The 24,234-nt window shown below is 50.1% G+C and overlaps 1 protein-coding gene across 1 annotated transcript in view; it reads left to right on the forward strand.

Moving 5' to 3' along the window:
• Positions 1-24,234, forward strand: part of LOC147662823 (SWI/SNF-related matrix-associated actin-dependent regulator of chromatin subfamily A member 4) — a gene marked incomplete at its 3' end in the record, with an annotated part of 317,340 nt that overhangs the window by 150,603 nt on the left and 142,503 nt on the right. The gene's annotated exons all lie outside the window — the stretch shown is intronic.

Consider the following 24,234-nt stretch of genomic DNA (forward strand, 5'->3'; position numbering starts at 1 on the left):
GTGATCTTTGGGCCTATCTTTTGCTTTACTTACTGAAAATGGTGAGTGGATGGGGCACAGCACGGGTTGCTACTGTAAACTTTGACCCTAAACTGGCCTGTGAGCTTGTTTATCAAGGGCAACTTCACCAATCATACGTTTTCAATTAATGTTTTGGCTTAAGGTAATTGCATCACTCTGACCACATGTATTTTTAGTGTTTGTCACCTTTAAGTATAACTGCCCTCAAAATTAAAAACTATTGATGAGTAAAAATCCTATCTATTGAAAATAGAGGTAGAAATGTCATCAGAAACAAATACCAGAAAGCCATGGTGAATATGCTCATTTTGAAACTTAAAAATATTGTACACTTCACAGTGCTAAATAGCTCTTGTAAGGCAGTGAGGATGTGTGAGAAAGTGCCTCTTTTGACATGGTTAGCCTCCTCACCTTATGCCCGGAAAATGATGTGGTTTTGATTTAAAGAGCACAGGTTCCCTGCCAACCAGGTCACGTGTGTCACAGCTCCTTCCCTAAAACTGTACCATGATTGGCAACTTCAGTCCCCCCCTGTAAGTCCGTAGTAGGTTATACTCAAACTGCCACTGCAGCCTGTATGCCTAAAAGTCGACATGGCACACTGCCTGTGTGCCATGTCAACGGAGCACTGCCTAAGGTAAAGGTAAGTCACCCCTTTAGCAGGGCTTACAAGCCCTAAGGCAGGGTGCACTGTGTCTCAGGTGTGGGCATATCTGCACGTACAGATATACCCCTACAATATTGTGAGAAGTTGGCCTGGTATATGATTATCACTCTTCTAGTGAGCACCTTGTACCAGTCCAAACGACCCTTATGGTGATTGGTTGCAAGTCAACCTTATAGACAAGCTATCCTAGTGGTAGCATGGACAAAGGCAGTCTTAGGCTAAACTCAAGAGGGCATGTGAAGCCAGCTGTTTTGCCATATGAAATCCCTTTAAATACCAAATGAAAGGACACCACACAAGTTATATATTACAAAATATATGTATTTATTTCTAGAATAATCCCCTATACTCTTTATGAACACAGAAGCACAAGCGTTAAACAAACAACACAGTATAACACACAATAAGCTGCACAATTATGGATAGGCTGGGTGCCCACTCAAACCATATATTAAGAAAGTGGTATAAGTACCACGTCACGCATAAGGAACAGGCCTAGGGCCTTGGGAATCGCTGGGCCTACACTGGACTAACAAAGGTTAGGACATAGGAGGCCCACAGGATGCGGGTGCAGTGTCTATAGGCAACCGTGTTTACCATACAAGTCAATGGTGCGTAACAATCAGAAAGTTATAGGTTTCGGAGTCTTCCGACTGGACTAGAACTTAACCACTTAAAACTAGGACACTAGAGGTGTAAACCACTATAGGAGCACCGGAGTTATATCGGTTCGAGGCATGTGGGCTGCTGAATTCATATCTGTGCATAGATCGCCGCCTAGTGTTGGGTCCGGATGATTGCACATTGTTGTCCTGGAAGAGTCTTCGAAGTATCATGAGATAGGTGGCTCCTCCCCTGGACTACAGTGCGCATGGGCATCGCCTCCATCCCCAGATAGTTTTTTTCCGCCATTGGGTTCGGATGTGTGTCGGTTCCCTCTGTCGGAACCGATAGTTGTTAACTCACTTAACTCGAGACCAAAAGGTCTTTAGGCTTGGCGCCGGTATCGTTTTCGTTCGGGTTTACTGTTTCTCCAGCTCCGAACTCTCGCTGCCCTTCCGCGTGCTCTCGGCGCGGACGGGCCCGCTCGACGCTCCAGCCATGGAACGGACTCCGTTTAAACGGTGCCCGGTCTGCAACGCGAAGTACTCGCACCTCGACGTGCACCCAGTGTGCAACACCTGTCTGTCGCCGGACCACAACGAGGCCAGGTGCATGGCCTGCTCGAAGTTCCGGTGCAAGAAGACCCTCAAGATTCGTCGGGCTGCGAGACTCCAGGCCAAACTGTCTGCGCCCCCGCCGGACAACATCTTCGAGGAAGACGTCGGAGACGATGATGTCCAGCAGGTTTCGGACTCTGGCCCTGCGTCCGAGGGGGAGGCCTACGACGCAGGGGACGAGGAGTTTGACGAAGCCGACGACGAGGTAGGGGACGACGATACGGCCTTTGCCACTGTGGGGGATAGCTCTGAGGACGAGCACCCCCGGACTGACTCAGGGGTCGAACCCCTTCCTGCGGCCCAGGTCGAGGGATCGCCTTCGGGCCTTACCCAAGACCCTGTTACAAGTCCAGCAGCCCCGCCTACGAGCCCGGCCACGGACATTTTGGAGGTGCCACTCACTTTTTCAAAAACGAAAGTGAAACCTTCGGGTTCAACAGCTCCGGCTTCGAAACCGAAAGTGAAAGCCGTGCAGAAGGCTCTGGAGGCGTCAAAACCTAAGAAATCCAAAATGGCCGACATGGACAGTCCAGCCAAGATGGCCGACCAGAAGGCATCTGGGTCGGTGCCGAAAGCAAAGTCGTCCGACGCGGCTGCGTCGGCGCCGAAGATGGTCGCGGTCGACGACCCGAAGAAGGCTTCAAAGAAGCGTCAAGGCGATCCCAAAGCTCAGGCTTCCCCGGCCCCGGCCGCCGGAGCCAAGGAGGGTACCGCGTCGACTCCGAAGACACTGCCTCTCGCCGACACAACTCCCAAATCAGGGAAATCAAGCGATACGGTCGCTCCCTCCCCAGCCCTCTCGAAGAAGGTCCAGGAGTCCCTGCAGCGGATTCGAAAAGTCGCGGAGCTTCCAGACCCTGAAGCTGGAGTGTCGAAGCCCGCGCAGAAGCCGTCCAAGGCGCACACGCCTATCCGCTTCACCCTACCGCCGAAGTCGACGCCGAAGGCCTTCGCTCCGAAGCAGGTGGCTGGGGTGCCCTCGAAGGACGTGTCGACGCCCAAAGCGTCTCCGGTGGTGGCTAAACCTCGGCTCCAACCACTCGCGGAGGAAGAACGTCGTGAAGTCATCATCGACGCCAATACTGGGAAACTGTCCCTCCTCAAGAGAAAAATCACCACGGAGCCGGTGCTAGAACACTTTCGCATTCCTCTAAAGAATAAAAGGGACTCTGCGGGTGCTTCAGCGCCTCCGGCGCCGGCATCCCCAAGTGACCTGCCGCGTTCCCCAACTCGCTCTACCGCGGAGGATGACGACGAGGAAGAGGTCGAGTACAACTATCCGGCGTACTCGGATCCGGAGGAGGAACATGTACCTTGGTCTGCCGGAGGCGACCCCGAGGACCCGCAGTCGGGTCAGGAACCACATCTCTTTGTGCCAAAAACTTCGCCAACGGAGGACTCTGCTGCCTTCAACGCGCTAATCGAGAGAGCTGCAGCTAACCACGATGTAGAGCTGCACTCCGATCCTGTGGATGTAGACTTTTTGTTTGACACTTTCTCTGTGGCCGAAAAGTCAATCAAAACTCTGCCAATGCTCAAGGGAGTGCTCAAGCATGCGCAGGAGGTCTTCAAGGAGCCCACTCGGGCACGTGTTATCAATCCACGCATTGATAAAAAATATAAGGCAGCGCCCTCGGATCCAACATATATCAAGGGACACTTGCCACTAGACTCTTTGGTCGTTTCCAACGCTCGCAAGAGGGCGAACTCACAGACAACTGGTGACGCTCCTCCCCCAGACAAAGAGTCGAAAATATTTGAGGCCTCAGGGAAGCGGATTGCTGCACAGGCAGCTAACATTTGGCGCATCTCGAACACTCAGGCCCTACTCGCACGCTACGATAGGGCTCATTATGACACCCTAGAGGCACTACTGCAGCACTTGCCTGACCAGTACAAGGAGGCAGGGGAGATGTTAATTCAAGAGGGAAAGCTCATCACAAATGCTTCCATAAAATGTGCGCTAGATGTGGCTGATACGGCATCCAGGGCGATCAACACTAGTGTGTTGCTCAGAAGGCATGCATGGCTTAGGATTTCAGGGTTTAAACCTGATATACAAACGACCATCCTGAACCAGACGGTTAATCCTGACCATTTGTTCGGCCCTGAGGTGGATGCGACGCTTGAGAAAATGAAAAAAGATACAGACACGGCTAAGTCTATGGGGGCCCTTCAATCTCAGCAGTTTCGGGGTGGCTCCTTTCGCCGCTCCAATACCAGAGGCACCTCAAGGGGTCAGGCATCGCAATCCACTCAGTACTACAAAGGCAATACCCAAACCTCATACACCAACAAGGGTAGAGGTGGCTACAGAGGCAACAACATCAAGGGCAGGGGACGTGGAAACAACAGCTCCAGGTCCACCGCCGCCAACAAGCAGTGACGCCTTGTCACTGCCCCCCGACCACTCAACACCGGTCGGGGGGAGACTCCAGCAGTTCCTGCCCGCGTGGAGATCCATCACCACGGACAGGTGGGTCAAGTCTCTTATCCAGTACGGTTACTGTCTGGAACTTACCTCCACTCCACCGAACATACCTCCAAGAAGCCGTCCTATGTCCGGCGAGCACTTGCTCTTGTTGCAGCAGGAAGTTCAGGTCATGCTGCAAAAAGGCGCAATAGAGCTCGTCCCACTGCAGGAAAGGGGTACAGGAGTTTACTCTCTGTACTTTCTAATCCCCAAAAAGGACGGTTCCCTGCGGCCCATTCTGGACCTCAGGCCCCTCAACTGGTACATTCTCTCGGAGCATTTCCATATGCTCACGCTGCAGCAGGTGCTCCCTCTGCTTCTACAGGGGGACTTCCTGGCTACGTTGGATCTGAAAGACGCATACTTTCACATCCCCCTGCATCCTTCCCACAGGAAGTATCTCAGATTCACGATCCAAAATCAGCACTACCAGTTCAGGGTTCTGCCGTTCGGAGTCACCACAGCGCCAAGGGTCTTTACGAAGTGCCTGGCGACTGTGGCGGCGCATCTGCGACGCCAGAACGTCCACGTCTACCCTTACCTGGACGACTGGCTCATTCAAGCAAAAACAGAACAACAGTGCGCCGACCACGTGTCCCGCACCATATATCTCCTGCACGATCTGGGATTCTCTCTGAACTACCCGAAATCCCATCTCCAGCCCGCCCATGTACGACAGTATCTGGGCGCGACAATAAACACTCTGGCAGCCACTGCGCAGCCAAATTCGGTGATAATCGCCAGTATCCAAGCGCTGATCCAACGATTCAGACCTCAACACTCGCTTCCAGCGAAGGTGTTCATGCAGTTGATAGGCATGATGGCCTCCTGCATCTCCATTGTCCCGCACGCGAGGCTACATATGCGTCCGCTTCAGGAGTGCCTGGCACGTCAGTGGACTCAGGCTCATGGGCAACTGACAGACCTAGTGTTGGTGAGCGGTCGGGCATACAACTCTCTGCATTGGTGGAATCCACAAAACCTTTGCAAGGGCCGACCATTCCAGGAGCCTGTGCCGCAGATTATCCTGACAACGGACGCTTCTCTCCAGGGATGGGGAGCGCATGTCCTCCACTACACGGTGCAGGGACTATGGACACTACAGCAAAGGAAGATGCACATCAATGTGTTGGAACTGATGGCAATCTTCATGGCCTTAAAGGCGTTCAAAGTACATCTGTGCAACAAGGTCGTGTTGATCCGGACGGACAACATGACAGCCATGTACTACATTCAGAAGCAGGGAGGCACACACTCTCCGCAGCTGTCTCATCTGGCTCAGAGCATGTGGAAGTGGGCCATTCAGAGGAACATCTTCCTCATGGCGGAGCATCTCCCGGGCAAGGACAATCAGATGGCGGACCTGCTCAGCAGGCACAGCCATCAAATGCACGAGTGGGAGATACATCCATCAGTACTCCAACCGTACTTCCAAAGGTGGGGTCATCCAGAGATAGACCTGTTCGCCACAAAGGAGAACGCAAAATGCCAAAGCTTCGCCGCCAGATTCCCACACCCGCAATCACAGGGCAATGCGATGTGGATGAACTGGTCAGGCAGATTTGCGTACGCTTTTCCCCCAGCACCTCTGATACCGCTGGTGGCACGCAAGCTCAGGCAGCACTCGATGACTCTCATCCTGGTTGCTCCGACGTGGGCTCGCCAACCATGGTACACCACGTTTCTAGAACTCTCCGTGGTACCGCATCAAAGGCTTCATCTCACTCCCAGCCTTCTGACGCAGAGCCATGGCGACATTCAGCACCCAGATCCGCAACAGCTCAACCTGGCGATCTGGCTCCTGAAGTCCTAGAGTTTGGCTACCTCAATCTTCCCCCCGATTGCATGAACATCATTCGGGAGGCAAGGAAGCCCACTACTAGAGCTTGTTATGCGGCTAAATGGAAGAGGTTTGTCATTTACTGTGTTAACCACAATATTGACCCGCTAGATGCTTCCATTCAAAACATCATTTGTTACCTGTTCCACCTGTATCAATGCAATTTGGCGTACTCTTCCATCCGCATTCACCTGTCTGCTATGGCAGCATACCTTCAAAACAGGCAACACCTGTCACTTTTTAGGGTTCCTGCTATCAAGGCTTTTCTGGAAGGACTCAAAAGAGTCATTCCGCCAAGGACCCCACCAGCTCCAGAGTGGAACCTCAATGTAGTTCTTACTAGACTGATGGGTCCTCCCTTCGAGCCACTGCACTCTTGTGAGCTACAGTTTCTGACTTGGAAGGTTGCTTTCTTAGTAGCAATTACATCGCTACGGAGGGTTAGCGAGCTGCAGGCGCTCACCATCCAAGAACTTTTCTTCCAAGTACATGCTAACAGGGTTGTGCTCCGCACTAACCCTAAATTCTTACCCAAGGTTGTCTCTCAATTCCATATGAACCAGACAATTGAGTTGCCGGTGTTTTTCCAAAACCCAGAGACGCTGGCGGAGCGGATGCTCCACACCCTTGATGTTAAGAGAGCCTTGATGTACTATGTAGACAGGACCAAAGATTTTCGCAAAACCAAGCAGCTTTTTGTTGCTTTTGCCACACACCACAAGGGAAACGCTATCTCCAAAGCTGGGATCGCTAGGTGGATCGTGAAATGCATTCAGATCTGTTACGCTAAAGCTAAGCGCACTCTCGCTATCCCACCGAGGGCCCATTCCACCAGGAAGTTGGGGGCCTCTATGGCTTTCCTAGGTAACATTCCCTTAGAAGATATCTGTAGAGCAGCCACATGGTCTACCACACATACTTTCACTAAACACTACTGTGTAGACGTGCATTCCAAACAGCAGGCAGCTGTTGGTCAGGCTGTTCTCAAAACACTTTTTCAGACTGCTGCAGCTGGCACGGGCGGCCGCCGCTAATGGAGGGACTGCTATGTATTCTATGCACAGATATGAATTCAGCAGCCCACATGCCTCGAACTGCAAATGCTACTTACCAGTATGCATCTGTTCTTGGCATGTAGGGCTGCTGACATTCATATCGCCCACCCTCCTCCCCGGCGCCTGTAGCAGCTGCAGTATTCATTCATATGTATATTTATATGCTCATAGCATGGTCATCACTCACATACTTCACTCCATCTCTGCCAATGGCTAAAAACAATCTGGGGATGGAGGCGATGCCCATGCGCACTGTAGTCCAGGGGAGGAGCCACCTATCTCGTGATACTTCGAAGACTCTTCCAGGACAACAATGTGCAATCATCCGGACCCAACACTAGGCGGCGATCTATGCACAGATATGAATGTCAGCAGCCCTACATGCCAAGAACAGATGCATACTGGTAAGTAGCATTTGCATTACCTCACCCACAGGAAGCGGGTGCATAGGTGCCAAAGTGTGTTGGGTTTCGTCGTGAAGTTCTATGGAGCCTGGAGGAAAAGATGCTGCAGGAGACCAGGAGAGAAGAGTCCAGTTGGATCCAAGGGTGGATCGAAGATGTAGAGTACCTGAAAGCAGAGGGGACAGAGTCTAGGTCACTAGCCAGTGACCAGGATGGAACCAGGACTGAACCAGGTAATGTCTGGTTGCGATCAGGTGCTGTCAAGTAGTTTGTCTCCGCTGCCACATGGACCAGGAAGGATCGAGGATGACCAGCTGGTGAACACAAGCTGTCCCGCGAAGGCTCTTGCTGTCGGCGGTGTCAGTACTCGAATCGGAGTCACCAAGCCTTGGCAAAGGCAACCCACGCAGGACTCGAAGATGTCTTCTTGATCGGACCGGGAAGGTCAGATCGATGGCTCCTTTTCAGGGGGGCTGGGGCCAGTCTGGAGCAACCAGACCAGCAGTGTAGTTTCGATGGATCGCCGTCACAGAGGCCACTAGCCAACGGGCAAGCGACCGGACAACGCGTCGAGCAGGAAAAGTGCAAAAGGGCCCCACGCAGCACTCTGAGAGTGTGGAGAGGTGATCTTTGGAGCACAGGCTGCTCGGGGCTGGGGCTTCTCAAACCCCAAAGCACAGAGCCTCGGGAGCTACACAGAAAGCACTTCGTCGACTTTTCAAGATGGCCGGCCCCACGTCTCACGTCGCCTCCACGGGTCTAAGCTTTGCTAGGACTGTGGATCGGGCTGTTGGAAGTCTGGGAGTCCAGGTCTTGTCGGTCTCTGTCGTTTGAGCTCCGGCGGGAGCAACGGCAAAGGAAGTCTCGATGCGCTGATAGTGCCTGCTTGCACAGGGTGGTCACTCCTTGACCACAAGGGAGATTCTTCAGGCTTCTACGTTGAGTAGGATTTCGAAGGGTCCAGAGTTTCGTTTAAAAGTTTGTCAGGATGATCTAGTTTGCATTGGCACAGCTCCTACCTTTATTCCAAATCAAGGGGCTGGATCACCTGCTAGGTTCCTCCTATGGTTGGGACCCAGGAAGGGGGTATTTACACCCCTTTCCCTTTGTCCAGTTTCGCGCCAGAGCTGGGGCTGGAGTGCCCCAGCACCGGTTTGAACTGGGCTATGCATGGGACGCCTTGTGCGCCCCAGGCAGTGTCTAGTTTCATTCAGCCCTCCCAGCCCCAATCCATTATCTCCTGTCTGGGGTGGTGTAACACCTCCCTGTGACAGGATACCATTTGTCCAGGCCTCCCCTGCCCGAGTTTCGGTCAGCAGCAGGAGGCCAGACTTGTGTCTGTGGCAGCAGCATCCATTTTGTGATGCTGAGGCTCTGGTTAGATTTAACCGCGTTTAAGCAAAGTAACATGTCTTCTCCCTCTAGAAGGGTGGAATGCTACCCCCGTCGCCAGAACTGGCGAAGGGGTAGTATTCCAAAGCGTATGACACCTTACATGACATGTTTTGATAAAGCCAAACCAAAGTTAGCAAGTAACCGCGAGGATTATAATGCACTTAAGAGTATATGGTATGGCAATATCCCAGAACAGCTAAGGGACTTGGTTCCGAAAGCTGCAGACAGGCTCAGCTTATGCTAGAGCACTATCTCACATAAAACCAAGCACTCTGTCTCCAGGATTGTTAAGGCCTGCCATAGGAGTGACTTATAGGTGTATATGTGTCCAGATATAGGTTTAGATATAGGTATCCTATATCTAAGCAAGTGGGGGTTACACCACCTTGCCCCAGCTGAGTGATCAGCCAGTTGTGTCAGATTGGAAGGCCAGTCAGGGGTGGCAAAAGATATGCTGCAGCCCCTGGTAGGCCGTGGATGCACCTTTGACCTGGGTACCTATAATACACTGTACAGGGGCTGATAAGGTGACCCAATGTCCAATTGGTAATGTACCTAAAGTACATGGTTGTGAATTTAGCGAGAGAACAGCAGGCTGTGGGTCTCATTAGCAGGCCCACGGCCACATTAAGCTGGAAACCAGTGAAGCAAAAAGCAAAAAATGGGGTGACCATAGGAAAGCAGACCCTACTCTCCTACAAATATCATGTCTATTCTTCTGTATTGTAAGTACCAGGGAAGCAATAGAGAGTAAATGTACTGGAAACGCAACAATGTGAGATCTCCAGCACCATGATGGCTTCCCTAAACCCAGGAGTGTTTGGTACCAAAAAACTCCTCTTAATACACCCACACTAATGCCAGTGTTGCATTTGTTAAAACATGTACTCAGAATGGACCTTGGATGTGACTCCTGTGAGAAATTGCCCTTTTCTGCATGGTAACCCCCTTTTTTTGCTGAACTGCTGTTGTACTTTGACTGAGTGTGCACTGGGCTCCTGCCAATCCGGTACCCAGGGCCTATTTTCTTTCCCTAAAACTGCATTGAAAACAATACCCAATTGGCATCTCTGGCCACAGGTCAGCCCCTGGTAATTGATACCACAGGTACCCTGGGCACTGTGACCAGGGAAGACCTCCAAAAGGCTGCAGCACTTATTGTGCCACCCTTTGAGGCACTGTAACATTACACTCACACACTGCCTTTGTAGGCTGCGTGGTTTGGTGCAGAACAAAGTGAAGAGTCAACAGGGCAGATATCCCTGTGCGCCATGCCTACAACCCACTGCTCTGGCATAGATCAGCCACCCCTCTAGCTGGGTTCCCTATACCAGTGGTGAGGTTACAGGGGCATGAGCCCTGTACCCCTACAGTGTCTAAATCTATTCTTAGACATTGTAAGTGCAGTGCTGCCACTGATGCCAGTGTGGGATTTAATAAAAAATGCACACAGAGGGCATTTTAGAATTGCCCCCTGAAAAATGACCTACCACTAGTGTCCAGGCTGAAGGCCTGCTTCCAGCTGCCACCACCAGACATGTTTCTGGACCCCTGGGTCGAGAGCCTGCTGCTCTCGGGGGCCTAAAATAATGCACATCCTGGGCCGAGGAGCCAAGCCGCCTCCCCCAGGATGGACAGGGTCCGTGAAGTCGAAGCTTCAAAGGCTTGCCACCTTTGTGAGCTTCCACAAGCCACTTGCTGATTTCAGCAACTGGTCCCCGCTGGTTCTGACCTCCACTTTGGGCGGGAGAACCGGTGGGAAAAACAAGTGAGGAAGAGAGGTGTGGGCACCTGCCAACTCCATCCCTCAGGTGGGGGAGGCAAGGTAAAGCACAATTCCCAGTCCCCACCTTCTTGCAGCCAACCAGGGAAAGGCTTATGCCCCCCCTACCACTGGAGGGTGGCATAATAGGGGCTGTACCCATCCCAGGGAGGGACACATTGGTCATAACCTTATTTAACTACCTGTAACTTCCCTAAATCTAGTCTGTAGGGGCACTCCTGAACCTTGCTCCCTCAGACAAGAAACCAGAAGAAGAAAAGAAGAAGGACCCGAACAGCTGTGCCGAAGCTAAGAAGAGGAGGCCGCCCACTGACTTGGCCCCAGCCCTACCGGCCTGTCCCCAACCCGAACCTGCTCCAGCGAAATCCCGGTGTGTCCTGCAGCCAGCAACCTTGAGAAACCCAGAGGACCTGCCTGCCCTCCATCCCAAAGACTCTGTCTCCCGTGAACACCGGATTTGTTCATCAACAGACTCCAGCTCTGCAAGGATTCGCTGGTCTGCACCACTCTGCACCCACGGCCTGAGTTCGAGTGGCCAAACACCAAGAGGAGGTTTCCCCGGCGATCCTGACCCGAGATCCGGTGACCTCTGATCTGCCTCAAGTCTCCAGCTGACGCTTGTAGCCTCAAACCGGAAGGTCCCCCTAACTGCAACCAGGAGCTGGTAAGAAGATCTGACCCTAAAAGGCATCCATGGACCCGACACCCCACGGCCTTAGGTGGCCCAACCAACGGGCCCTAACCAACCCTCAACATAACAACTTAACTCTCCAAGTGGTGGTCGCACCCAGAAGACCTTCGTCCCCCATTGAAAGCTACAGGGCACCTGATGCCAACAATTGCTTAACACTGTCTTGATAAAACCTTACTGCTTGACCACACTACCACAAATAGAGAGTGAGGTACTATCTACCATTCCTCTGCCTACCTTTTGGGTTCCACTGGACTCTGTGCACACTATACCTCACTTTGGTATAGTATATACAGAGCCAGCTTCCTACAACCCCTAAAAACCTACCAACTCTGGTGTGTTCTCTGTACGAAGCGGGCTCTGTATATACTATACCAAAGTGAGGTATAGTATGCACAGAGTCCAGTGGAACCCAAAAGGTAAGCAGAGGTAAATTAGATAGCACCTCACTTTCTTTTTGTAGTAGTGTGGTCGAGCAGTAAGGCTTTTATCAGAGGACAGTGTTAAGCATTGGTTGTACACACTCGGTCAGAAAATGAATTCACAGATTCAAAGACTGAACTTCAGACCAATTGTTTTTGTATAAAAAATATTTTGTTCGAGGCATATGAGCGGCAGAATACATACCTGTTCATAGATCGCCGTCTGGTGGTGGGCTCGGATGTTTTCAATTTGTTGTTGCCTTGGAAGAAGTCTTTGCAGGCACGAGATAGGTGACTCCTCCTTTGGACGATAGTGCGCATGGGCATCGACTCCCATCTTTAGATTGTTTTGTTCCGCCATCGGGTTCGGATGTGACCTGCTGAGCTCCGGCACCACATTTCCAACCCTGTTTCGACGCGCAACCCATCAACACTCAACAGTATTGTTTCGATTCCCAAATCCTCGAGTCTGGTCGTCTACGCGGGCTGCTGGGCCTATCGGCGCCATACGACCCTACAGCTAATGGAAAGGACTCCATTTAAAAAATGCCCTCAGTGTGGAGCTAAATTTCCACACAGTGACCACCACAAGGTCTGCAAACTTTGCCTCTCACCAGAACAAGAGGAAAAGGATTGCTAGGCCTGTGCTTCTTTTCGCATCAAGATTTGTGATCACCGGCTTGATGACAAGTTATGGCTCAACTGGCTGCACCGGTGCCGGATTACATTTTCGACGATGGCCCGATGTTCCAGAGGCAGAGGATTCGGAAGAGCTCGAGATAGTCTCTGAAGCTGACAACACCGACTCTGATGATCACATCACTCAACGAGTGAGTACAAGTGTCCATGCCCCTGCCCCACCCGAAAAACAAAAGGCAAATGGCTCCGGTCAAAACTTCGCCTGAAGGCTTAGTTCGAGACCGAAAGAAAATTTCAGAAGCCCCACCGCCGGGCACGGCTCTGAATACAAAAGAAAAGCCTTCCGCCAGCTCGGGTCCGAGCAAGCTGCATCTTGTTACCATTAAAATAACATCGGTACCGAAAACAGGACACACCCTATTTCCGTAACACCCAAAAAGGCCTCGTATCGAAATCTTCGGCACCAAAAGACCATAAGGTCTCGGAACCGAAACAACACCAAAATCCTTGGGATCCGAAGAATTTTCGGACTCGACACGGACATCGAAGCCGAAGGAACACAAGACCCCTACTACGGCTCCCAAATCCAAATCAAAATCACGATCGGAACTGAAAAAATCGGCACCGGATGCAAAGACCATGAAGAACTGATTCGGCCGGATCCTATCGGCCCGAAAAAAAAGACGTTACATGTTGACCCTAAAACAGGCCATATTGTCAATGTTCCAGCAAAGAAGAGAAAATCCGATACCTCACACTCTTCTGAGGTACCTGCGAAGAAAAGAGACTTTGCAACCTCAACAATAAGACTCTCTTCTTCTGTTCTTTCTACCAAACCTTTGTCTCTTACAAACTATCTTGAATCAGCCATTCGATCAAGAACACCTCTTTGGCCCAGCTGTGGATACAGCTTTGGAGAAAATGAAAAAAGATAGAGACACTGCAAAATCAATGGGAGCATTACAATCCCAAACACCACAAGGTTCCTTTTTGTTGCTCCTTTTATAGGGGTGGACCCAAAAACATTAGCACAGACACTACTTCCTCCTACAAGAGTCCCACACAAACATCCCCCAACAAGGGATATTTTAGAGGTGGGTACAGAGGAAATAACAAGGGTAGGGGCCGAGGTATTAACAACCGAACCTCCCCTACTACCAAATAATGACTTCCCTCCCCTCCCTCTAGACCATTCCACTCTGGTCGGAGGAAGACTCCAGCAGTTCCTACCTGTCTGGAACTCCATCACTACAGACAGATGCGTAAGACAAATTATCCAGTATGGCTACTTCCTGGAACTTACCGCAACTCCCCCTACCATTCTGTCCAAATAACGTCCAATGTCCACGGAACATCTAATCGCTTCTTCAAAAGCATGCAATAGAACCAGTTCCCCTTCAGCATCACGTAAGAGGGGTTTACTCCCTCTATTTTCTTATCCCCAAAAAAGACAGCACTCTCAGACCAACCTCAGACCTTTAAATATCTACGAATAATCAGACCATTTTCACACGTTCACTCTTCAACAAGTCCTCCCACTACTCCAACAAGTCGACTTCCTTGCCACTTCGAGGTCTCAAGGACGCCTACCTCCATATTCCTATACACCATGCGCACAGGAAATATCAAAGGTTAGTAGTGGCGCAGCACTATCAATTCAAGGTCCTCCCATTCAGAGTGACCACAGCACCCAGAGTCTTCACCAAATGTCTAGCAGTAGTAGCCGCCCACTTGCGAAGCCAACAAATTTGTGTTTCCATACCTGGACGACTGGCTCATAAAAGCCAAGTCATACAGCCAGTGTGTTCATCCCACTCACCAAACAAGTCACCTGCTCCACAACTTGGGGTTCACAGTAAACCTCACCAAGTCAAATCTTCAACCGTCACACATACATCAGTATCTAGGGGGCACAATAGATACTTTCAAAGCCCTTGCATACCCAAATCCAGTCAGAATAGCCAGTATGCAAATCCTCATAGCAAAATTTTAGCCCCAACACTCACTACCAGCTCGAGTGTTTATGCAACTAATAAGAATGATGGCCTCTTGCATTCTCATAGTACCTCACGTAAGACTCCAGATGTGCCCTTTACAAGAATGTTTAGCACGTCAGTGGAACCAGGCTCAAGGTCAACTTTCAGATCTGGTGTTGGTGGACAGTTGATATCGCTCTCTGCAATGGTGGAACACACAAAACCTTTCCAAGGGGTGGCTGTTCCAAGACCCAGTTCCACAGATAGTTTCTAACAGCGGACGCATTGCTCACCGGCTGGGGAGCCCATCTCTTAAACCATACAATTCAGGGCAGGCGGACTCCTCAACAAAAAGTGCTCCACATCAATCACCTGGAATTACTATTAACCTTTCTAGCATTAAAATCATTCCAGACACATCTCATCAATAAAACTGTCCTTGTCCGCACCAACAATATAATAGCAATATATTATATACAAAAACAAGGAGGAAAACATTCTTTGCAGCTTTCTCAACTACCGCAAAGCATATGGAGATGGGCCATCCGACGAAAGACATACCTTCTGGCAGAACATCTCACAGGAGTACACAATAAGATTGCGGATCTACTCAGTCGTCAGACACAGCACATCCACGAATGGGAACTTCATCCACAAGTTCTGTAGTAGGGGATCTCTGTGTATAGTCATAATCCAGTGAATAGTCCCGCCCATGTGCGTGGACCCGCTGTCTTCTTTGCAGTCCTGCATAGACACTTAAGAGAAAATCGAGACAAATAATGCAGCCTAACACTTACAAGGCTACAATGGCCACCACTTCATCTAAACAGTGAATAGGATAGCCAACAATGTCAAATTTTACACATTTTACCAAGTTTCCCCGATCGAGAAAAACTCTCCTTCACCAAAATCCTTGAAATGATAGAGAGGAAGGGTTGGACAGACAAGCCCTCATAGGCTGCCATTATGTGTCTGAAAAAGGGATACCGTGCCTTTAAGGAACTCTCCAGAGACCCTCGGTATCCCAGGATGCACAGCCAAAGTCCTTTTACTTTCAGTTCTTTTTTCCGGCTCCTACTAGCAGGTCCCTGGAGCATTGAGCTCTCCCTTTTTGAGTATTTCTTCAATTGTTGGCACTTTTCAAGTGTTTTGAGTGTTTCACTTGACGTCTGGGGTCTTCCTCTTCCTTTTGCTGTGTTTTTAGCCAGTTTTGCCCACTCTTTCTGTCGAATATGCCTGCTTTAAATCAACAAGTGCCCTGAGTGTGCCAGGAAGAAGGCTAAATCTAACCCCCACAGAGTATGCACACTCTGTCTCCCTTCCTCCCACGTCCCTGAAACCTGTGAGATTTGTCAATCTTTCTCCAGGAGGACCCTGCGTGCCAGGGAGAATGACAGGGAGAAGATTCATCTCCAAGGCCTGTAGCAGAGGAGACATCAAGAACCAGGTGGGTCTGGTATGGAGGGACTCAGTCATCGTCCTCAGCCCGTGCTTCGGCCTCTGGGGGGCTCCCCAGTCAAGAAAAGGCCCAAAAAAGGCACCGGTCCGACGTCGTCGTCTAGAGGCATGACCACTATCTGCTCCCCGTCGACCCAGGGCTATGGGTCGCAGCGACGTCAACGTTTGATGTCGAGAGGGAGGACCTCGAGACCTCGGAGAAGGTCGACATCGAGGACTTCACCTGCGTCGACATACCATAGACGTCGAGATGAGTCCAGGAGGCACCGTCGCTCGCCGTCGAGGCGACACTGCCGTTCCCCGTCGAGGTTGACTCGACGTCAAGGAAAGACAAGTCGACGAGAAGAGGGTCGACGTCGAGGAGTTCGTCGATGTCTAGCCGATCGACGCCGATAAGCAGAAAGGCAAAAAGGTTGGCGTCGAGGAAGGAAAAGTCAACGTCGAGGAGGCGTTCAAGGGCCAGGATGGTGTCCTCTGTCACAGTAGTCAGCCTATCTTCTGCATTTACGAGCCCCCGTTCGCGGCGGCGCCGGCACTCGGCTGAAAAGAGGTCTGCCTCCAGAGCCTCCTCGTCCAGACCGAAGCAGAAGAAGACGAGAGTGGTTAGGTCTTCGGAATCTGAATATTCTTGAACCTATTCGCCTTTTAGGTCGGGACGCCTACTCCCCGCCATTGCCTCCGAGGAAGCCTCTTCCGCTACCTCCCCTGCCTCCTCCTCCGAATTCCCCGCTTCCTCCTCCGCAACTACCTCCTCCGTCTCTGCCGGACCTTCCGTCACCGCCTACGAGGCCTCCACAGCCTAGGACTCCGGTTCTGCCTCCGCAGCTCCCGCCTCCTGTACTGCCAGTGGATCGCCCGAGGCCTAGGAGGTCTAGGTCGCGGTCCAGAGGACATCGATCAAGGAGTGACCGTCGGTCTTCGACACAGTCCTGTCATCGTCACCGGAGGGATAGGTCACGGTCCCGTCATACGGACTCTTCAAGTGGCCGGATATACTCTTCCCACCTTGTCGGATTCCCCCCATACGAGGGTGTCACCGGTGGATGACATCTTAACATTTCAGGAGGTGCAATTGAGAGGGGCAGCGAAGTTGGGGATCAATTTAACGGTACCCACACCTTCTACATCTGTGATATTTGAAACCTTGCACAAGCAGCATTTGTCTTGCCCCTTGTTGCCCTTGGTGCCAGGACTGGAGGAACAGGCTATGGAGCTTTTTCTTTCTCCGGCCTCAGTGAAGTCAGCTCCGTCCCGGCTGCAGAAGTACAGGCCCCCGGATTCCGATCCGGCGTTTCTGTGATCAGATCCGGTACCGAATTGGGTTATCGTAACTGCGGCCAAGAAGCAGCATGCTACTGCTCCGTCTTCTACGGTGCCTCCGGATAAAGAAAGCCGTCAGATGGACTCAGCTGGACGAAAAGTCTGCGGGACGGCGGCCACCTCAATGAAAGCAGCGAGTGCCTCGGCTCTCTTGGGTCGGTACGACCGCTCCTTGTGGGAGTCCCTGCAGCAATTCCTGGAACTGCTTCCGAGGGACAGGAGAGAAGACTTCCAGGAGATTTTGAATGAGGGCATGATGGTCTCTAATCAGGTCATCAGCTCTGCGGCTGGCGGCTCATGGTTACTGCCATGGCATCAATCTACGACGCCACTCCTGGTTGCGCCTTACATCGCTCAAACCGGAGGGGCAACAAAGGGCCGCTAATTTACCATTTTCTGGATCGACTCTCTTTGGGTCACATGCGGAAGAGGAGATGACCCGCATGAAGGCAGAGACACTGAAAGCCGTTGGTTTGGAGAAACCAAAAGAGCAGAGGAAGTCTTTATGTCCATTCCAGAGGCGGTATGGTTCTCAAAGTCGAGGGCAGGGTCATCAAGCTGGTCAACAGCAACAACAGCAGCAGTAACAGCGGCAGCCATTCCAGAAGCGTCCGAGGGGCAGAGGCGGACAGCAGTCCTCCTCGGAGAACAAGGACCTGGCCGGGTCAAAGCCCTGAGGTGCTACTTCCCCCTCTTCCGTTACCAGCTCCGGTGGGGGGGGAAGCATACATAATTACTTGGCAGAGTGGAGAAAAATTACTCCGGCAAGTGGGTGCTGAATATTGTTTGCAATGGATACAGTCTTCGTTTCGTCAGCCCTCCTCCGGCGATTCCACCGGTTCGCTCGCAGTTCCAGCTGCTCGAGCTCCAAACGGAGGCAGATACCCTGTTGAGAAAAAAGGGCGATAGAAGACGCCCTTTGTCTCAAAGGGGAAAGGGTCTTTACTCCTGGTTCTTCCTGGTGCGCAAGAAGGGCAAGAACGAGTTCAGGCCCATTCTGGATTTGCGACAAGCAAACAAATGGATTCGGAGGGAGAAGTTTTGCATACTGTCTCTGCACCAGATTTACCCTCAGCTGCAGAGAGGAGACTGGCTTTGCGCAATAGATCTGCAAGATGCTTACTTCCATGTGCCCATTGCACGGAAACATCGGAAGTTCCTGCGATTTCTGGTCGGCACAAATCACTATCAGTACACCGTACTACCGTTTGGACTGAAGTCTGCACCCAGGACCTTTTCAAAGTGCATGGCAGTGGTGGCAGCGCACCTGAGAAAGAACAAGGTGTTTGTCTACCCGTACCTGGACGACTGGTTGATCAAAGCCTCCACCTTCCAGGAAGCGCAAATGCACTTCAACAGGACGGCCGTTCTGTTTACCCAGCTGGGGTTGCATATCCATATGTCCAAGTCTGTCCTGACTCCTGTCCAGTGCTTACAGTACTTGGGAGCCTCCATTGATACTCTTTCAGCAAGCGTGTCTCTTTCGGAGGAGCGACGCTTATCGATCCTTCGGAAGGCTCAGGCTCTCATAGCTGTTCCATCTATGACAGTGAGGACGGTGTCTTCTCTACTGGGGTCGATGGCCTTGTGCATCTTCCTCACGCACGCCTTCATATGAGGCCGCTGCAGGAATGTCTGGAGGATCAGTGGGACCAGAAGCGGGGGAGCTGGGACGACAGGATCCGGCTGTCCCTTCACGCTCAACAGTCCCTGAGATGGTGGTGCTCAGCAGAGAATCTCCTCAAAGGGGTCCCATTTCACAAGGATATTCCCATTCAGACTATCGTCGCGGATGCCTCTCTCCATGGCTGGGAAGCGCATTCAGAACATTTACAGATCCAGGGAAGGTGGTCCCCGGCGGAATCTACGTATCACATTTCCTGGAACTCAGAGCTGTTCACTTGGCACTGAAGGCCTTTCATCCGTCCTTCCAGACCAGCTCCTTGCTTGTGCAGACGGACAATACGACCACAATGTATTACCTCAACAAGCAGGGGGCTCGAGATCACGCACACTGTCACAGGAAGCGCAGGCGATCTGGCACTGGCTGCTAGCCAGAGGACTGACGATAACGGCTACCCATCTGCCAGGTGTGCAGAATGCTCAGGCGGACACACTCGGCAGGTTGGTGCAAGAAAACCACGGGTGAGTTCTAAACGACGAGGTGCTAAGAGACATCTTCGCCAGGTGGGGCACTCCAGCCGTAGATCTGTTCAAAATGCGGAGACTTCGCCTCCAGGTATTACCAACTGGGGACTCTGGGGAACGCACTATGGATCAGCTAGTCGAACAGCTTTCTGTACGCCTTTCCACCCATTCCCCTGATTCCGGCGGTGCTCATCAAGCTGTCTCAGTCCAGAGCACGGATGATCCTCATTGCTCCGGAATGGCCCCGACAGTGGTGGTTCACGGACCTGCTTCACAGGTCTCTCCTACCCCACCTGCGGCTGCCGTGTCGGCCGGACTTTCTCACGAAGTTTGGGGGGCAGATGGTGCATCCCAACCTCTCCTCGTTGAGTTTGGCGGCATGGTTCCTGAGATAGTGCAGTATGGACACCTGAATCTGCCTAACGATTACATGGACATACTAAAGGAGGCTAAGCACCCTTCCACTAGGACTTCCTATGCCTACAAGTGGAAGAGGTTCTGCATCTAGTGCACGTCCAAGAACTATGATCCGACGACCTGCAAGGAAGATCTCATACTTCCATACCTCTTGCATTTGGCTCAATCTTGCCTTAATTTTCATTCTATTAAGGTTCACCTGGCAGCGATGACTGCGTATAGGAAATGCCCTTCACAAACATCCTTCTTCCAGATTCCTTTGATTAAAGATTTTTTGGAAGGATTGAAGAAAGTGTTTCCTCCTGTTCGGCGTCCTCCGCCTTCATGGGAGCTGAATATGGTGCTGTCCAGGTTGATGAAGGAGCCTTTTGAACCTATCCATAAGGCTTCTCTGCAGCACTTGTCATGGAAGGCGGCCTTCCTTGTGGCCATTACATCGGCCCGCAGGGTGAGTGAAATTCAGGCATTGTGTTGCCAGGAACCTTATACTGTATTTCATGCTGCTAAGGTTGTGATGCATACTCACCCTAACTTCCTTCCTATGGTGATTTCTGATTTTCATGTTAATCAGACTATAACTTTGACTACATTTTTTCAAAACCCTTCCACTCCAGCGGAGAGGTCTCTTCATTCCCTGAATGTCAGAAGAGTATTAAAATTTTACTTGGATAGGACCAAGGACATTTGTAGGTCAGACCAATTGTTTGTCAATTATGGGTCGGTCAGGACGGGTCTTGCCACATCGAAACAGTCTATTTATAGATGGATTGTGTCCTATATCCTGTTGTGTTATCAGAAAGCTAACAAAACCTTGGGGGTAAGCCTAAGGCTCATTCTACCAGAGGCAAAGCAGCTAAAACAGCTTTGCTTCGTAATGTTCCCATTGCAGAGATCTGCAGGGCTGCCACTTGGAAGTCGGTCCATACCTTTGCTAAGCATTACTGTCTGTACTTTCATGCCAGGGCAGATTCTCAAGTTGGTCAGACTTTGTTGAGAAATCTGTTTGTACAGTAGAGGTGTTGTCTGTTTTTTCTCCACCGCCGAGTTGGTTTGTTGGGATGGGCTTTCCATTCTATTCAATGGATTATGACTATACACAGAGATCCCCTACTACAGAAGGAGTAGATTCTTACCTGGAACTCCAGTTCTGTAGTAGGGGTATCTCTGTTATAGTCATAAGCGCCCGCCCTCCTCCCCGGTGGAGAAAATGGTACTGTAATGTATGCTACAGGCCTTGCTTTATACACCTTCAAAAAGAACTGAAAGTAAAAGGACTTTGGCTGTGCATCCTGGGATACCGAGGGTCTCTGGAGAGTTCCTTAAAGGCACAGTATCCCTTTTCCAGACACATAATGGCAACCTATGAGGGCTTGTCTGTCCAAACCTTCCTCTCTATCATTTCAAGGATTTTGGTGAAGGGGAGTTTTTCTCTATGAGGGAAACTTGGTAAAATGTGTAAAATTTGACATTGTTGGCTATCCTATTCGCTGTTAAGATGAGGTGGTGGCCATTGTAGCCTTGTAAGTGTTAGGCAGCATTATTTGTCTTGATTTTCTCATAAGTGTCTATGCAGGGCTGCAAAGAAGACAGTTTAAGATATTATTTTTGATTGCTCCGGGGTCCACACGCATGGGCGGGAGTATTCACTGGATTATGACTATAACAGAGACACACCTACTACAGAACTGGAGTTACAGGTAAGAAACTACTCCTTCTTCATCCATTTTGTCCATATGTGGGGCCACCCAGACATAGATCTGTTCGCCTCACACACAAATGCAAAATGCAAAACCTTCACTGCCAGGGATCCACACCAATTGTCCAAGGGGAATGCAATATGGATGATGAACTGGTCATACAGATTTGCCTATGCTTTTCCGCCACTCCCGCTCATTCCATTTGTATTGCGCCAGCTCAAACAATAGTCTCTCAAGATGATCCTGGTTGCTCCAACCTGGTCCCGGCAGCCTTGGTTCACAACACTCCTAGAACTCTCAGTAGTTTCACACCAAAAACTACCTCTCTCCCCAAAGCTTCTTACACAGAACCACGGAGAGATGAGGCATCCAGATCCAGCTCAACTAAATTTAGCAATCTGGCACCTGAAGTCCTAGAGTTCGGTTACCTTAACCTCCCACTGGACTGTAGGAACATTATTAAAGAAGCTAGACACCCTTCTACTAGAGCATGCTATGCAGCCAAATGGAAAAGATTAGTCATTTATTGCACTAACAACAACATTGACCCACTAGATGCTTTAATTCAAAATATTATCTGCTATTTACTGCATCTACAAAGATGTAATCTGGCATACACATCCATAAGACTATATCTTGCTGCCCTTGTCGCTTAACTACAAAACAGACATCATTTGTCATTGTTTAGGGTACCTGCTATAAAAGCATTTATGGAAGGCCTTAAAAGGATAATTACTCCCAGAATCCCCCCTCCAGTGTGGAATTTAAACATTGTCCTTACTAGGCTAATGGGTCCTTCATTTGAACCGCTGCAAGAATGGGAACTGCAGTTCCCTACATTAAAGGTAGCTTCCCTTGTTACAATCACCTCTCTCAGGAGAGTAAATGAGATCCAGGCTTTAACCATACAAGAACCATACTTACAAATACATCAAAACAAGGTAGTCCTTAGAACAAATCCGACATTCCTTCCCAAAGTAATTTCTGCTTTCCATCTTAATCAATCTGTGAAATTTCCTGTTTTCCCCCCAAATCTAGATTCTGTAGCAGAGAGAGCCCTTCACACACTTGATGTCTAAAGAGCTATACTTTATCACATTGACAGAACGAGACTTTTTAGAAACACAAACCAATTGTTTGTAGCTGTCTCTCCACCTCATAAAGGAAACCCCATCTCCAAAGCTGGAATTGCCAGATGGATAGTCAAATAAATTCAAATATGCTACCAGAAGGCAAACACACACATTAACAATTCCCCTTTTGAGCGCACTCAACACACAAAATAAGGGCTTCCATGGCATTCTTCTGGAACATTCCTTTGGATGAAATTTGTAAAGCAGCAACATGGTCTACAACACACACCTTCACTAAACACTGTTGTGTTGATGTGCAAGCCAAGCAGCAAGCTGCTGTAGGCCAAGCTGTCCTCAAAACTCTTTAAAAACAACAAGCTTCTCTGGGCCAGGCTGTTCTTAAAACACGTTTTCACACCTCTGCAACAGATAAAGGTGACCATCGCTAAGAGAGAGCACTGCTATACAGTCTATGCAGAAGTATGTATCCTGCAGGTCATATGCCTCGAACGGAAAATGCTACTTATCGGTATGCATCTGTTCTTGGCATGTAGAGCTGCAGAATCACATACGTCCACCCACCTCCCCGGTACCTCCATCTGTTCCAGAAATATCTTACTTAGATACATTACACATGGACATCTTTTTTATTTCTTACAAACTCCATTATTTCCCTTCATGGTGAAAAACAATCTAAAGATGGAGTCGATGCCCATGCGCATTATCGTCCATAGGAGAAGTCACCTATCTCGTGACTACAATGACTTCTTCCAAGACAATATCAAAGTGCAAACATCCAAGCCCACCACCAGATGGCGATCTATGCACAAGTATGGGATTCTGCAGGTCTACATGCCAAGAACAGATGCATACTGGTTAGTAGCATTTTCCTTTAGTTATTTTATTTACTAGAACCAAGCGAGCCTGGCACAGGTAAGTAATAAATACTTGGCAGTAAATATACAGTAGAATACAGTTTGGATTGTAATTGTATATGCACTTTATTTTGACTTACAGTATTGTTACTGAGAAATGCAATGCTTTGTAAATACAGTAAATATACCTTGAATGGGCTTTTTAGTAAAATGACCAGTACTTTACTTTCAGATTACTTTTCCTACACAGTGTAGTATACCTGGATACTACACTGGGACATTTCCTGTAAACGGGTAAGTAAAAGCGTGTTCGAGGCATGTGGGCTGCTGAATTCATATCTTGTGCATTGGGTTCGAATGCAAACTCCTATACTCCAACTTCGGAAGCGAAAACAAAATTTTTCTAAAGGCCAAAAGGCCTTCGGTTCGACGGTATTGTTCTCGATCGGTACCTCTCTACTCGATCCAGCCTTCCATCTCCAATCGGTCGTCGACGCGGGCCGTTGGGCCTTTTCAACGCCACGTGAGCCAACCGTCGATGGAAAGAAGCCCATTTAAAAGGTGCCCGCAATGCCACGCCAAGTTCCCACATACTGATAAGCACTCAGTATGCAACAAGTGCCTTTCCCCCCCAGACCATAAAGAGGAAAGCTGTCCGGC

The sequence above is a fragment of the Lissotriton vulgaris genome, unplaced genomic scaffold (genome assembly GCF_964263255.1).
Source record: "Lissotriton vulgaris unplaced genomic scaffold, aLisVul1.2 SCAFFOLD_828, whole genome shotgun sequence".
Classification (NCBI taxonomy): Eukaryota; Metazoa; Chordata; class Amphibia; order Caudata; family Salamandridae; genus Lissotriton; species Lissotriton vulgaris.